Source organism: Oncorhynchus masou, chromosome 31 (genome assembly GCF_036934945.1).
Source record: "Oncorhynchus masou masou isolate Uvic2021 chromosome 31, UVic_Omas_1.1, whole genome shotgun sequence".
NCBI lineage: Eukaryota > Metazoa > Chordata > Actinopteri > Salmoniformes > Salmonidae > Oncorhynchus > Oncorhynchus masou.
In genome coordinates, this window is record NC_088242.1 from 65,380,560 (window position 1) to 65,398,167 (window position 17,608).

Genomic DNA, 17,608 nt, shown 5'->3' on the forward strand with positions numbered 1-17,608 from the left:
TGAGGGTTACAGGAGAGGCTGACATCTGTGTTAGAAGGCTCACCCTGTGAAATTAGATTTTTGCATCTACAAAACAATTTCTGTTTCATACATCACTGGGGCCACACTCTCAAATACATGTGTGCAGATACACATGCATACACACACACACACACACACACACACACACACACACACACACACACACACACACACACACACACACACACACACACACACACACACACACACACACACACACACACACACACACACACACACACTCACACACACACACACACACACACACACACACACACACACACACACACACACACACACACACACACACACACACACACACACACACACACACACACACAGACAACCCTTCAGACCCAGCATAGCTCTACTCTACTCATCCCACAGTATCGTTCTACACTCTTAGAGAACAAGGTGCTATATAGAACCTAGAAGGTTCTTCAGCTGTCCCCACAGGATAACCCTTTTTAACAAGCCTTTTTGGTTCCAGATAAAACTATTTAGGGTTCCATGTAAAACCCTCTGTAGAAAGGGTTCTACCTGGAACCAAAAGGGTTTTACCTGGAACCAAAAAGGGTTCTTCAAAGGGTACTCCTATGGGGACAGCTGAAGAACCATCTAAGGTTCTATATAGCACCTTTGTTTCTAAGAGTGTGACTCTCCGTTCTTGTCTTCACACCACCCCAGACAGACAGCATTCGTCCACACTGACATACAGACACACGTAAGTGCAGGCACACACAAAGACAGGCACATTACACCATATACTGGCAGCCCTATATGCTAATATTTAGCGCACAGTCAATACATCCAGCTCCATGCTGAACTGTTCATATCACAGAAGGTTGGTGGCACCTTAATTGGGGAGGATGGCTCGTAATAATGGCTGGAGGGTATAAGTGGAATGGTTTTAAGTACATCAAACACAGGATTTCCATGCGTTTGATGCCATTCGCTCCGTTCCAACCATTATTATGAGCCGTCCTCCCCTCAGCAGCCTCCTGAGTTTCATATTTCAGGCTTGACAATAACCCAGAGACATCCAGAGATATCCACTATACACGCGATGTCTATACAAACCTTATATGGAATGTGCTTCATTAGTGCAGACAGTCTCTGTCATCTACCAGCTGCTCTGTATCCAAAGACTCTATTATAGATTCCTCAAGACACAACATATCATACTGCTACCGTTACTCTAGAGATACATACCTACAGAAGCACTATATGGCATCTAACAACAAGAAAAACTGTAAAGCTCACTAAACAGCAAGTACCACAGTAGTTGTACAACACTATATGGAAAGAGTGCACTGAACATGCATACTGTTCTGTGACATACTTAAATCCTTGGTAAACACGTGTAAACTCTAATAGAACCAGGCTAATAGATGTTGACAGTGAGGGCATCAAGTATTCATTTTGTATTTTGTCTCTCTAATTGTGACACTGTGTCTGTGTTGGATAATACATTTAAACCAGGATGCAGATCAATACCAGCTAGCACCATGGGGAGGGAGGGAGAGGAGCGAGGGAGAGGAGGGAGGGGAGGAGGGAGGGAGATGAGGGAGGGAGAGGAGGGAGGGAGAGGAGGGAGGGAGAGGAGGGAGGGAGAGGAGGGAGAGAGGGAGGGAGGGAGATGAGGGAGGGAGAGGAGGGAGGGAGAGGAGGGAGGGAGAGGAGGGAGGGAGGGAGAGGAGCGAGGGAGAGGAGGGAGGGAGAGGAGGGAGGGAGAGGAGCGAGGGAGAGGAGCGAGGGAGAGGAGGGAGCGAGGGAGAGGAGAGCGAGGGAGAGGAGGGAGGGAGAGGAGGGAGGGAGAGGAGCGAGGGAGAGGAGGGAGGGAGATGAGGGAGGGAGATGAGGGAGGGAGAGGAGCGAGGGAGAGGAGGGAGGGAGAGGAGGGAGGGAGATGAGGGAGGGAGAGGAGGGAGGGAGAGGAGGGAGGGAGAGGAAGGAGGGAGAGGAGCGAGGGAGAGGAGGGAGGGAGAGGAGGGAGGGAGAGGAGCGAGGGAGAGGAGGGAGGGAGATGAGGGAGGGAGAGGAGCGAGGGAGAGGAGGGAGGGAGATGAGGGAGGGAGATGAGGGAGGGAGAGGAGCGAGGGAGAGGAGGGAGGGAGAGGAGGGAGGGAGAGGAGAGATTAGAGAGGAGCGAGTGAGAGGAGGGAGGGAGATGAGGGAGGGAGAGGAGGGAGAGGAGCGAGGGAGAGGAGGGAGGGAGAGGAGCGAGGGAGAGGGGGAGGGAGAGGAGCGAGGGAGAGGAGGGAGGGAGAGGAGGGCTGGTATCAGGGATGCAGCAGAGTGTGACAGGGTTGTCAGTGGAGTAGCAAGATTTTGCTCAGAAGACTCATCTCCTCTCTTTCTTCCTTCCTTTCTCATTCTCTAATCTATACATCTCTTTATACAATGCATTTTATCTGCATCTCTGTAATAATCACAAGTTATGCTGCTGATCATTGCCTTGCTTGTGCTGATGTGTCTGAACAAATAGCCCTGGGTAAGAAATAGATTTCTTAGCCAAGACCCTGTTGCCAAAAAAATCTGGAACACTGGACTGGATTCTGAGCAAACAAGTGCAGAGCATACTAATAAACCTATTGCATTGATGGGAAAAAGTCTAGCTGGACCAGATCAGCTTTCCTAATGACTAGCCTAGCACTGTGACTTCCACTCAATTCAAACAAACGTTGGGGACATACAGTACATAACTCAATGACAATTTATATACCAAATGTCTTTTGAAGTAGGACCCTAGGGCTTGCAGGTAAGCACGATTTGCTTGGAATTTAAAAGCCTGTGCTTTATGACTACTTTTTTTCAGTGCATACTTTGGCACGCCAAGTTTGCTGTCCTTTCAGAACCCCGTTGAGTGGGACGACCGCCTGCTGTCCTTTCAGAACCCCATCCGACTCCTGCGGCACAAAACCTTCAGTGAAAACAGAGGAGTTTTACATGAAAAACAATGATGGCAAACACCACACAGGATTTTATAGCGTACAGTAGGCACTAGGCCCGAAGACTCACTGTATAGGAATAGGCGTATCATCTACAGTCCACTGGCATATTGAGTGTGTTGTTGTGATGGAGACTGGGTAGCCTATTGCCGCCTGCTGAACATGTGAAATGCCCTTGGGGGCTGGTCCCTGGTTCATTGTTTTTCTTTCCACGTCATGATTCGCTGCATGTTTTGTCAAACTGTGTAGATACTTCTACAGCCTCACGCAGTTATGGAATGCTGTTGAGAGGGAGGGAGGGAGGGAGGGAGGGAGGGAGGGAGGGAGGGAGGGGGAGGGAGGGAGGGAGGGAGGGAGGGAGGGAGGGAGGGAGGGAGGGAGGGAGGGAGGGAGGGAGGGAGGGAGGGAGGAGGGAGGGCTGGGGGTGGACAGCTTTTTCCCTCTCATTTATGTCAACTAGCCTACTACCAGTGGGAGTCCATCATAATTACTTACATTTACCAACATGTATTTCTCCCATCAAGTGTCCGATACTCACACATGTAATCTCCAAATGCACGCCGAGGGAATCCTCTAAGGGTGTGTTATATCCTTGAATCGAGGTCTGAGCCACAAAACTAAAATTCCCCCAAATACCCCAGCCTAAGAATCCCGTTTTGTGTGATTCCCTGCGCTGTTCTCTCAACTGCCAGACTCTCAGTGAGTTAAAGACAGCAACCTTCTATGGAAAGTTTGAGTTGTTCTGCAACAAAACAGTATGTAATTGATTTCTAACAACATCTATGACATCTGAATCAGAAAGACACTAGTGATTTCCCGCCGACAAGTTGGTCTTGTCTCTGTGTTCACCATCATTACCGGCCTGCTTGTGCGTTCGACACAGCTACACTTATCTCACAGTGTTAGTTCTGTGTTTTTAAAACAGACAGATATATTAGTAAAGGCCCAAGCCCAAGGATGGGAGTTGGTGCAAAATACGATATGATTACAATAGATTAATATCGGAGGACGTCAACGTTATTTGCTTCCCTCTAATTACAGAAGCCACAAAACCCAGGCAACAGCAGACCCACACAAGTTTTGAAAGGTCCTTAACTGCGAGAGACATGTCAAGTAAAATGGGGTAAAAAAGTATTTCGTCAGCCACCAATTGTGCAAGTTCTCCCACTTAAAAAGATGAGAGAGGCCTGTAATTTTCATCATAGGTACACTTCAACTATGACAGACAAAATGAGATAAAAAAAATTCTGAAAATCACATTGTAGGATTTGTAATGAATTTATTTGCAAATTATGGTGGAAATTAAGTATTTGGTCAATAACAAGTTTATCTCAATACTTTGTTATATACCCTTTGTTGGCATTGACAGAGGACAAATGTTTTCTGTAAGTCTTCAAAAGTTTTTCACTAGGTCCCCCCGTGTGGTTCTGGGATTTTTGCTCACCGTTCTTGTAATCATTTTGACCCCACGGGGTGAGATCTTGCGTGGAGCCCCAGATTGAGGGAGATTATCAGTGGTCTTGTATGTCTTCCATTTCCTAATAATTGCTCCCACAGTTGATTTCTTCAAACCAAGCTGCTTACCTATTGCAGATTCAGTCTTCCCAGCCTGGTGCAGGTCTACAATTTTGTTTCTGGTGTCCTTTGACAGCTCTTTGGTCTTGGCCATAGTGGAGTATGGAGTATGACTGTTTGAGGTTGTGGAAAGGTGTCTTTTATACTGATAACAAGTTCAAACAGGTGCCATTAATACAGGTAACGAGTGGAGGACAGAGGAGCCTCTTAAAGAAGAAGTTACAGGTCTGTGAGAGCCAGAAATGTTGCTTGTTTGTAGGTGACCAAATACTTATTTTCCACCATAATTTGCAAATAAATTCATTAAAAATCCTACAATGTGATTTTCTGGATTTTTTTCCTAATTTTGTCTGTCATAGTTGAAGTGTACCTATGATGAAAATTACAGGCCTCTCTCATCTTTTTAAGTGGGAGAACTTGCACAAGTGGTGGCTGACGAAATACTTGTTTGCCCCAATGTATATGGTTGCCTGGTGGTTGCTACTACACTCCATACATGCTGTTGAAAGGATTGGTTAGAAATCAGTCAATCAATCAATCAATAAAATGACATGGATAGCATCTATTTTTACTGCTGCCATGTCAACTCTCAGAGCTTATAACAGACAGATCAGGAAGATAACCTTTACATCTGCACATTATAGCCAATTCTGAGAGAACCATTCACACCCCATCTACACTCAAACCATCCAACTATCATAAGAAGGCCAATAGCTTATACCGTAGAAAACTGTGCATTCCTCTCATCAAGCACTAACTGCTGTTGTACCAGCATAAGCCAACCATTCTCACCTCCTGTGGAACACATAAACAAAGGAGAATATACATCACAGAAGGCTAATACTTGTCCTGGAGGGCCCCGCACAAGTCAACAGTTGTTGAGAGAAGGGAGACACATTTAACTGCTCCCATTGCTCACAGCAGCACACAATGATACACTTGTCAATTCCAAATGTGTCTAATAATCGATTGAATAATGACAGGTGAAATGTGCACGATTTGGGCAGAGAGGGAGTAACGAGGCCTACTGAAGGTGGACAGATGGAGAGGTACACAGATAGATGGATAGATAGATAAATGAATGCAGGTCCTAATTAACCAGTGCATGGTGTGGTGAGCCAAGAAGCCAGGAACAAAACCCCATCTGTGTTGGTCAGCCATTGAGGCCTGGCGCTCTTGGAACACGCCACCCTTGCTGGAATAATGGGCCACTTTAGAGTCCTCCAAGTTAGTTCACAGGCCCAGGGCTGGGAAACCGCTATATTGCAGGGTTCACAAGAGGTTTTTAATTGTTTCCTCTTTTTTTCATTTTTTTTCACTCTCTCTCCTCTTTTAGTTCTGAAAGGGGGGCTGACAAACAGGCGATGAAGGGGATTGCTGTGTGTTCCACTGGACAAGCGGTGAGGTAAACAAAACATGGCTGTATTCTCCATCGGCTCGGCTTGAGGATAGGCTGAGGGGTGGGGGGCGGGGGGGCGGGGAGGGGAGGAGGGGCAGGAGAGGAGGAAGGTTGAGGGCTGAGGGGTAGGGATGATAGGGGAGTATTAGGGGTTCGGGGAGCTAGGTGCGAGGGGAGAGGGGTATGGGTGAAAAGAGGGAAAGGGGGGTCCTCCGGAAGGAGAGGGAAGTGGGCGCAGGTCGTTGAGGTTACTCTTCAGAGTGAGGCCATTGTCCTTGGTGCTGAAGTTCTCATGCATGTCCCCCTTTTGGCTCCCGGAGTGTCTGAAAGTGATGGAGCTCTCTGCGATTAAGCAGCGGCAGTTCAGCTCTGCGCTCCCACAGCCCGGGCTATTTACATAGTCAAGAGGGACATTAATGCCCACCGATCCCCCTGGGCTGCACAAAGCAGCACACAAACCTGCCTCACAGGCCCATTAAGGCTCTAAATTGAGGATTTGGGGGGAGAGAAAAGGGAGGAAAGGAAGAGAAATAAAGGGAGAGATGAGAAGGGGTAATGGTGGAGGAGAAGGGTGTGTATTTTCACTATCCGTTTGCTACCGACTTGGACCACAGCGGTGGAGAAAAGTCTCAGCGATATTGTTTGGCAGATTGTTTTTACAGCTCCCAAGTGGCTGTGGAGACACCGCCATTGTTCCCTGCGAAGGAGTGGAGTGGATTCACTGGAGAGGGAGAGGATGGCCAAGAGGGACTGGGTTCCTACTGTCTACAATGAAATCCACTCACTCTACTGAACATCACCAGGAGGCCTCATGCAAACATGTAAATGTTGAAAAGTATCATACTTGGCTTTGGATTTATGACATTAAACTCCAACCAATTTTCTGTAATTCCCAACAACATCTGGTACTCACCAACAAAAATGCTGACATGCTTGGTTTGTGAGTGTGTGACTGTGTATGTTTAGGAGTATGCTGATGTGTAAAACATTATGAGTGCCAAAAACAATGCACACTCTCAATGTTGTGTACATCTGATGGCTGCTCGGAGCCTGACGTGGTGCATATTGGGACAATTGTTTGGATGAGGTCTTCCATTTGTTTTAATGATTCCTTAATTCTGCTTTAATTATGATTATTCTTTTGTTGCCCCACAATGGGGGATTGTTCTCAGTGGCATGGGCATTGGTGCCAAGAGAGGGAACAAAAAGTGTGCCCCTCCCCTCCATTACCCCATTCCAGCACCCCCACTTCACCAACCCCTCTGTGGGCCCTTTCGTGACTCCCCCTCCCCGCTGACCTGAATTCCGCTGGAGCGGGTGCCAAGGGGATTGTGGGTGGTTTAGGGTTTGGAGAGAGCGCTTGGGAAAGTGGGGGGAATGCTGACCACCATAACACTTCCCTGGCCTGTCCTAGCCCCCAGCACACCCCCGCCACCCCTCCATACAAATACTAATCTTGGACTTCCGTCGTTGAGATGATGGTTATCTAAGTCAGACGACAGGATGGCTTTCAAAAGAAGCACACTTGAAATCTTGAAAACATTTAGAGTGCAGTGAGATTCCTCTAAAACAGAAATATTGACCAATACACAGGTACAGTACAAAGTTGGGTCTGACGGAAATAATCTACATGAGGAAAATGTATCAATTTTGTCCATCTTGAACAGTTTGATTTGAAAGAGTTTGTTGGAACTCCATAAACAGATTCATTTAGCTAGCTATCTCAGTTTTGTACAGGACATGACAGACTGACATTGAACTCTTAGTTTGGCTTTGGCCGTTATCAGCTATCCTACAAACTGTACATAGGAAAGCATGTTGGACTGAATTCAAGGGGCAGCCTTTCAATTTGACTAAACATTACTATCATGTTCAGCTAAGGCAGACTACCGTAAAATACACTGAGTGTATAAACATTATTAAGAACACCTGCTCTTTCCATGACATAGACTGACCAGGTGAATACAGGTGAAAGCTATGATCCCTTATTGATGACACTTGTTAAATCCACTTCAATCAGTGTAGATGAAGGGGAGGAGACAGGTTAAAGAAGTTATTTTAAGCCTTGATGCAAGAGCATGGATTGTGTTAGTGTGCCATTCAGAGGTTGAATGGGCAAGACAAAAGATACAAGTGCCTTTGAACGGTTATGGTAGTAGGTTCCAGACGCATCCATTTTGTGTCTGCAACGCTGCCGAGTTTTTCACGCTAAACAGTTTCCAGTATGTATCAAGCATGGTCCACCACCCAGAGGACATACAGCCAACTTGACACAACCGCACTAAGCATTGGAGTCAACATAGGTCAGCATCGCTGTGGAATGCTTGTGGAGTCCATACCTCGACAAATTGAGGCTGTTCTCTGAGAGGGCGGGGGGGTGCCCCCGGTGTACATGCCCAAGGAAAACGTGTGTATTTTTCTATCGAAGTAAAGGAAATACACCATGTCCATGTGACAGCTGTCCACCCGTGTACTTTGCCCCTCTCCTGAGTACCAAACCAGGGAAGATAAAAACCCATATAGCTTGTTAATGCGATAGATCACGTTATCAGAATATATTTAGAGTTGTGAGCTGTAATGCCATTCATCTTTCCTAGAAGCACAGTTTATAATAATCTAGCAAACACTTGAAAGCAAGCCTCAGGAAATTGATTATTCAAGGCAGGCACCAGCTGCCAAGAGAAGGCGAGGAAAAGCAAACAGCAAACAGTCATGAAAACACACTCAGGACTATATTATTTTCCCTTACAACTGCAACTAACTACACTACACAGGGACACAAAGGTTATTCTAAATGAGAGAAAAATGTTTTCGCTGTGGTCAGCGAAGCTCTATGGGCATGCAGGCTGGCGGGTAGGCAGGCGGGTACGGGTAGGCAGGCGGGTAGGCAGGCTGGTGAATGCCTGTGTGTCTGTTCTGGTGCAGTCAAACAGAAAGGAAGGGAGCAAGGAAGAAGGCTTTTGTTTATCCTATCCATGGGAATAGGCTCTCATTCTCTCTCAGCTCACTGACGACTGAAACACTGGAGTTACAGGGAGGACTACAGTGGCGAAAAGAGGAAGTATCCTTTAGAAAAGGGAGAGTCATATGAAGCAGATAGGAATACAGATGTAGGATCTTAATTTGAGCCAGTTTGCTTCTGAAGGAAAAAAAATCCTGCAGCAACAGGAAATGTGAATTATTATGTGGATTATAATTCATGTACATTTGTGTAGGGGGTGATACATTTTTCGTAAAGGGAAAATCAAGTCTGAAATGTCAAATTTCAGAACCTTTTTAAATCTCAAATACACTACACGTTTTACATTTCCTGCATTGGAAATGTATCTTGCAACAGGGTGGACCAAATTAAGATCCTACATCTGTAGTAGCATAGAGTTCTAGAGATAAGGATAAGTAAAGTGGTAGTGAAGGAAAAGGAAGAGAGAAACAGAGAAATAGACAGGGGAAAGTAGAGGAAGAGACAGCAAGATAGACAGGGGATAGTAGAGGGAGAGACGGATAGAAGAGGGTTATGAACAGTTTGAGAAGGATCTGGATGGTACTTTGGCAGCTTCTGTATGTTCCCAGGGGGATTACTCAAGTGCTTGATGCTACAGAATGGCAGCGAGCCCACAGTGAAGCCCTATGAATGGAGCCACACAAAGACACACACGCATGCACACACACACGCATGCACACACACACACACACACACACACACACACACACACACACACACACACACACACACACACACACACACACACACACACACACACACACACACACACACACACACACACACACACACACACACACACACGCACACACACACACACACACTCATCTTTGCTTTCCGTCCTTCGCTCCTCTGACCCTATTCTGCATATTTAACTCCTTTTTAAAAATTTCCTGCCCCCTACCCTGCCCCCTACACCCTCTATCTCTTTTTCTCTGTCTCTCTCATCTCCCTTTCTTTCTCAGTAGCAGTCTCCTCCAGTGCTGGCTGGGTCTCAGAGAAGCAGCAGATAGAGGTTGACTACCCCCAGCCTGGCTGCCTGGTGACAAGTAACAGATGCCTGACGTCCAGGAGGCTGGCACTGCCCTGTGACCTCCTCATAGGCCCAGTCTCTCATCCTCTCAGCAGCACACAGTGCCCCACTGTCTATCTACCCACCACCATTACCACTACTATTACCCCTCTACCCATTTCTCTCCTCCAAAGAAAAGACCTGATAGATCACTCTCTGTTCCCTCTCTCCCGGCCTTTCTCTCACTCTCTTTCTCTCTCTCAAATGAAAAGTTCTCTCCTCTGCTGCCGGAAAATGAAAGTGTTTCACTTCCCTCCATTTTAACTGAACTCCATTCTCCAGTGAGAATTGTGTTACACTGTAAAGCATCTGGATGACAATATAGAGCAAGGTGTCAGAACAAATCATATTTCAGAACAATGAGCTGTGAGGCTCATTTCTCACTCTCAAGCCCTCACACGCATTCATGCACACACACAAACACACACACTCAAATGTGAGTAATTTTTGCCGTGCAATCAAGCCTGGCTGTTATAAAAATATTTGAAATACTCTTTGTGGTCTACCCCATGTGGATAACCTATTACTGATGTAAATGTTTACTAGTGTTTCTAGTACAACATCTGCACCAGCGTGAAGGCAGTTTCAATGATTTGATTTGTTTCATGTTTATTTTTTAACTCCAATCCACCATCTGGCCCTTTCCAAGTCTATCAGCCTGTAATATTGCAGTGGAATTCCTCCACCCCTACATCCACACCATCACATGGGAAGACACACTTTTTCAATTAGGGTGGAAAAGCTTTGCAAATAGTCATTGGATGCCTGCTATATTGGATATGTATGTTATTTTTACACAGATGTAGGATCCTCATTTAGTCATCCTGTTGCATGAGATCTTTCTTGTAATGCAGGACTTTTACACTTTTAGTGTATTTGAGGTTTAAAAAAGCTTCAGAAGTTTTTAATTTCCACTTTGAAATGTCAGATTTGATTTTCCCTGTATAAATCCTTACAAAAACATTTCATATAATAACTCACATTTCCTGTTGTAGAAAACTGGCTCAAATTAAGATCCTACAGCTGTACATTAGATGCACTACATGACCAAAAGTATGTGGACATCTGCTCGTCGAACATCTCCTCATGGGGATTAATATGGAGTTGGTCCCCCCCCCTTGCTGCTACAACAGCCTCCACACTTCTGGGAAAGGCTTTCCCCTAGATGTTGGAACATTTCTGCGGGGACTTGCTCCCATTCAGCAACAAGAGCATTCGGGAGGTTGGGCACTGATGTAGGGCGATTAGGCCTGGCTCACAGTCTGCGTTCCAATTCATACTAAAGGTGTTCGATGGGGAAGAGGTCAGGGCTCTGTGCAGGCCAGCCACAGATCTCGACAAACCATTTCTGTATGGACCTTACTTTGTGCACAGGGCATTGTCATGCTGAGACAGGAAGGGCCTTCCCCAAACTGTTGCCACACAGTTGGAAGCACATAATTGTCTAGAATGACATTGTATGCTGTAGCGTTAAGATTTCCCTTCACTGGAACTAAAGGAGCCTAGCTCTAACCATGAAAAACAGCCCCTGACCATTATTCCTCCTCCACTAAACTTTACAGTTGGCACTATGCATTGGGGGCAGGTAGTGTTCTCCTGGCATCCGCCAAACCCAGAAAACGCGTTTCCACTGCTCCGGAGTCCAATGGCGGCGAGCTTTACACCCCTCCAGCCGACGCCTGGCATTGCGCATGGTGTTCTTAGGCTTGTGTTAGCCAGCTCGGCCATGGAAACCCATTTCATGAAGCTCTTGGCGAAGAGTTCTTGTGCATATGTTGCTTCCAGAGACAGTTTGGAACAGAGGGTTTTTACATGCTACATGCTTCAGCACTCAGCGGTCCTGTTCAGTAAACTTGTGTGTCCTACCACTTTGCGGCTGATCCGTGGTTGCTTCTAGACGTTTCCGCTTCACAATAGCAGCACTTACAGTTGACCAGGGCAGCTCTAGCAGGGCAGACAAACTAACTTGTTGGAAAGGTGGCATCCTATGACGGTGTCACGTTGAAAGTCACTGAGCTCTTCAGTAAGGCCATTCTACTGACAATGTTTGTCTATAGAGATTGAATGGCTGTGTGCTTGATTTTATACACCTGTCAGCAAACAGTGTGGCTGAAATAGCCGAATGCACTAATTTGTGTGTCCACATACTTTTGTATATATAGTGTATATCAATTAGGTCAACCAAAGCATGTAAGATTGTATGTTTTGTTTATTTTGAGCAGTTACTCCCTATTCTGGCCTTGGTTAGCACATCTCTACACACACACATACTGTACACACACATACAGTACATACACAGACCTTGTACCTTGAGTGACATGTATCATAATTAAACTAACATGTCTTTGCAGATGTTTCAGATAATAGATTCTGATAAATATGGCTTTAGACATACGTAGATCAGCACCCCTCCAGGGTTTAACTTTGTGTCTAGTGTGTGTGTGTGTGTCTGTGCGTGACACTAGCAACCTGGCTTGGGGTCGATGTTGGTCAAGCTGTTCTACTGCAATGGAGTCCCCAATAAAGACAATACTAAACAAGGATATAAGACATGGATTTTGGAATTCCATCAAATCTATTTCCCATGATGACAATAATGTGAGTCTCTTCTTTAGTCATTCTCACAGAAACACATTCATGTAGATTATTGTAAATGGCTGTTGACAAACCAATCCCTGTCCAGGTACACACATGAAATGGCACATTGTGCAGTTGAGCAAACAGTACATTAAGCTCTCCCCGAATGTCTGCTGTGTATTCATTCATGTAAGGCAGCAGCCAGCGAGTGCTGTGGTATAGGAGAGCAGCCTCCGGACTCATATTAGTTGCATGGACACTTTCTACTTTACCACTCCAAATTCTCCTTCCAATTACACAAGGCCACATTTCACCAGATCCTGGCCTGAGGACATTTATCACATACATCTCCAGACACCCACAGTCCTTACAGACTGACTCCCACTGGAGGATGAAATATTCATTAATAGTCTTCTTATCAAAGCCCCTGTAGTCCTGACAGACACACCCCCTCTGCCGGTTTTGACGATCACCACCATCAATCAAGCAGCGATTGACGTTACATCTGGAAACATGGCCTCTGGTTTTGTTCAAATGACAGGCTGTGAAAATAATGTGAATGCAATCAAGTGCCAAGACAGTGTGTTTCCATGGTGACAATAGTGTGTGTGTTTGTGTGTGCGTGCGTGCGTAATTGACTGGAAGTGGGGGCAGGGGAGTATGGGGTGTGAAGTAATTGGTTTAAGGAAGGGGTGGTGAATATATACCACTTCCAACTTCACAAAATGTATACATTTGGCAAATTGCACAAAAGGAAAATTAACATGTTGTTCCCACAAAATATTAGGGTAAACATTCATGAAGTGTATAGGTCAAGACAAAAAGTGACTTTATCTTTACATATATTGACAGGGTCAGCTACAGAATGAGCAATCTAACATCATCAGTGAAATAACAAGGCACATGCCTTAACTTATAAAATAAATAAAAATAACCAAAAAGAGGACATGTAGAAGGAAGAATGCAAATCAATTACACTATATATACAAAAGTATGTGGACACCTCTTCAAATTTGTGGATTTGGATATTTCAGCCACACCCATTGCTGACAGGTGTATAAAATTGAGCACACAGCCATGCAATCTCCATAGGAAACATTGGCAGTAGAAGAGCTCAGTGACTTTCAACGTGGCACTGTCATTTGATGTCACCTTTCCAACAAGTCAGTTCATCAAATTTCTGCCCCGGTCAACTCTAAGTGCTGTTATTGTCAAGTGGAAAAATCTAGGAGCAACAACCACTCAGCTGCGAAGTGGTAGGCCACACACGCTCACAGAACGGGACTGCCGAGTGCTAAAGCATGTAAATATGATCTGTCCTTGGTTGCAATACTCACTACTGAGTTTCAAACTGCCTCTGGAAGCAAATTCAGCACAATAACTGTTTATTTAACCTTTATTTAACTAGGCAAGTCAGTTAAGAACAGATTCTTATTTAGAATGATGGCCTACCCCAGCCAAACCCTAACGACACTGGGCCAATTGTGCACCGCCCTATGGGTCTCCCAATCACAGCCAGTTGTGATAGAGCCTGGAATTGAACCAGGGTCTGTAGTGACACCTCTAGCACTGAAATGCAGTGCCTTAGACCGCTGTGCAACTCAGGAGCCCCTATAATTACAGCTGCACACAAGCCTAAGATCACTGTGCGCAATGCCAAGCATCGGCTGGAGTGGTGGAAAGCTACATTATACAATGACATTCTAGACTATTCTGTGCTTCCAACTTTGTGGCAAAAGTTTGGCAAAGGCCCTGTCCTGTTTTAGCATGAGACTGCCCCTGTGCACAAAGTAAGGTCCATACAGAAAGGTCCATACAGTTTGTGGAGATCGGTGTGGAAGAACTTGACTGGCCTGCACAGGTCCCTGACCTCAACCCCATCAAACACCTTTGGTCTTAATTGGAACGCCGACCGTGAGACAGTTCTAATTGCCCCAAATCAGTGCCCGGCCTCACTAATGCTCTTGTGGCTGAATGGGAGCAAGTCCCCTCAGCAATGTTCCAACATCAAGTGGAAAGCCTTCCCGGAAGAGCGGAGGCTGTTATAGCAGCAAAGGGGGAACCAACTCCATATTAATGCCCATGATTTTGGAATGAGATGTTCGATGAGCAGGTGTCCATATACTTTTGATAATGTACTGTAGTTGATATATATTTTTGCTTGATTAAGTATGGTAAGTACTGATAAGGGTCCTTATCAAAAGTAGATTATCAGTTAAATACAAACCGCGAATTTAGATATCTGGAGAATATCTCCAAAACAAATATTTTAAACTCTCCTAGAGGAAGATGACAATAGTGAAAACAGTGAACATTTAACTGAAATGATGGTTTGATGAGCATACACCTGTCTAAATTAAAAACAGACCTGGGACTAGAAAAATGACTTCATCGCTCACAACAAACCACTTTTGATAACACGACACCACAAGATATGTTACCGAACACGTTTCTTTTTACGATTTACGCAACGGATATGGATGGCTGTGTTGTAAACTATTGATAAGATACTGAATGAACAATAGAAGAGCTAACACCTAAAACACTAAAACAACAATGATCTCTCTTCATCTTAGTCCTCTCTGGCAAGATACCGAGAGTCACGCGTGTGGGAATGCCTTGCGTCAAAGCAGATATGATGCATCACGCGAAAGATGTGCGCTTTGGCACACAGGCACGTAGCCGTTTGGTAGAGAAATTATATTAACGGGATTAGAAGCCCAGATGCAAGATATATCGGTATTTAATTACCACACATTGTCTGTTTGCAAACATTGCCTCCTCAGTAGTAGACTAGATACGTGTTTTATGACAGAAGTACACCTTGAATCTCACCCTTGGGGGAACGTGGGGTAACCAGCTCCCCCTAAAACCAATGTCCAGTTACTGACACAAGCAAAGTTTGGTAAAAATGTGGTATGTGGATGATGGTCATGCATAGGCAAACAAATTATGAAGGGAAATAAGTGGCTCATTTTTTTTGTTCTAATGTTGTTTTTGGAAAAGGGATGTGTTTCCCAAGTACCAGGGTAATGATTTGAACAATGCTAATTTAGGTACCATTGATTTGCACTCACCTTAAATTGTACTGCTTTATTAAAAATGTAATTCAATGTTTATCGCTAAACAAGTGGGTTCTTTATCTTTAGGCTCCCCTAATGGTATATACTGTATATATATATAACATTTATAGATCTAATTTAATTAGATTAAACTTTTTCCTTCGAATTGACCTTAGAATTGTTTTGTTAGTGACTTAAATGTAGATGAGACAGAACATTTTAGTTGTGCAAGAGCAGTGGCTGCAGGGAAAGTGTTCAAATGTAGTTTTGTGACATAATGTGGATTTTGTGACAATTACAGGTGTGGGGCAGGCTTTGTTACCCTACTGTTCCTTTTACTAGTTGCAGGTCAACAATTTATGATATAAAACAATATGAAGACAATGTAGCAATTGTGAAGTGTTTTTTTGGAGTCTATAGGGAGTGCAGATTGCTGTGCTGCCTAAAATTGTGTCCACATGCACCTGTTTTGCCCACGCCGGTAATGTGAAGCGCAGCATATTGTTTTCAGGAGGAGCGAGCGCCAACACTTTGATCCTAACCATGCTCTTATAATTGCAGTATATAAACATTTTGACCTTTTGATAGCTAACCACATTGGGACTTTACTTTAAGTTGGTGTAAAGAAGCATGGATAATAATATTAATAATGTGACAATAATTGTAAAAATGATAACAATTAGAATTAGAATAATTAGGTAGCCTATAGAATTATTTACCGTGTGCTGATCATCATGATTATAATTTATCATGTAATATTAGGCCTACTGCAATAATTATTCTTATTTTTATTATTATTATCCTCCCCTCTTTTGCCAAAAGCGTATGTCCTGTAAACATGTAATGTGCATACATAATAATAATTGCCTCTCACCTTTGTGTTCAATCTTAGAGTTATTGGAAAATAAGTTTCAGTCTCTCTTCTTCTCCCTTCTCCGAGTCTTGTGCATCCGCTTCAGAGATGTTCGACTGCTGAAATGCAAGCCTTCAGTGCGTCCAGGGCATGAGCGAGAGCAGCACCAGAAATCAAACAGACAGATTTCTATCACAGTAATCCGTGGAGCTCTGTGCTCAACAATCCCACTGAATGAGCTCTGCCTTACTTCGCTCCTTCGCGCTTTCACTTCCCCCACCTCCCCTCCTCCTGTTCACCCCTTTTCTTCTCTGAATGCCGATCCTCGTTGGTTGACGGTACAATCTTGATGCCCCCACCCATCTTTATTAATGTTTAAACACTTTTACCTTCTTGAAACACATGCTTTTGCTCCTCTGTGTCTGTGTGTATCTCTCTCTGTGTGTGTGTGTGTGCGTGTGTGTTTGTTCTAGGGGTGTCAGTATGAGGTCAGGTGTAGCGTTGTCAGGTTAACAACAAGTTCACTATTTTCTATTGCAAGCACTAATGGCTATAATGGGGGTACAGAATGAACTGGCAGTTGCACTCTAAAAAATGCTGGGTTGTTTGGTTGACTCAACGACTGAGTTGCAGGCGTTGGGTCACTTAGTTAATTTGTTTTCTTTAGAAACTGCTGGGTTATTGATGCTGGGTTATTGGTGCTGGGTTATTGGTGCTGGGTTATTGAGATATGACCCAGCCGTTCAGATCAGAAGACTGGAGGTGTAGTTTTGTAGGGGCGTGGCTTTCAGATAGTTATTTTTGGCCACCCATGAGATTAAATGTCATTCCTGTTTATTTACATTTTTGTACCTTCAATGATGATTACAGAAGTATATGAGTTTCCTAAAACCCTGTGTAAATCCCATTGTTGGGATACAATAAGTTGGTATACCTTATTAGGCAATAAGGCGGTGTACATTATTATAATATGTATTTGGGGGTGGTAGGTAGCTTGGTGGTTGAAATCTGCCCTTCTTCTCTTGAGCAAGGCAGTTAACCCCCAACAACAACTGTTCACCGGGCGCAGATGACATTGATTAAGGCAGCCCGCACAA

The 17,608-nt window shown here is 44.6% G+C and overlaps 1 protein-coding gene across 1 annotated transcript in view; it reads right to left on the minus strand.

Moving 5' to 3' along the window:
• LOC135524276 (excitatory amino acid transporter 2-like) overlaps positions 1-16,806 on the minus strand; it is a 45,229-nt gene extending 28,423 nt beyond the window's left edge. Inside the window, exon 1 of the mRNA XM_064951677.1 lies at positions 16,533-16,806. The gene's annotated coding sequence lies outside the window, so the exon portion shown is untranslated. The remainder of the gene's footprint in view (positions 1-16,532) is intronic.
• Positions 16,807-17,608: the final 802 nt, after the last annotated feature.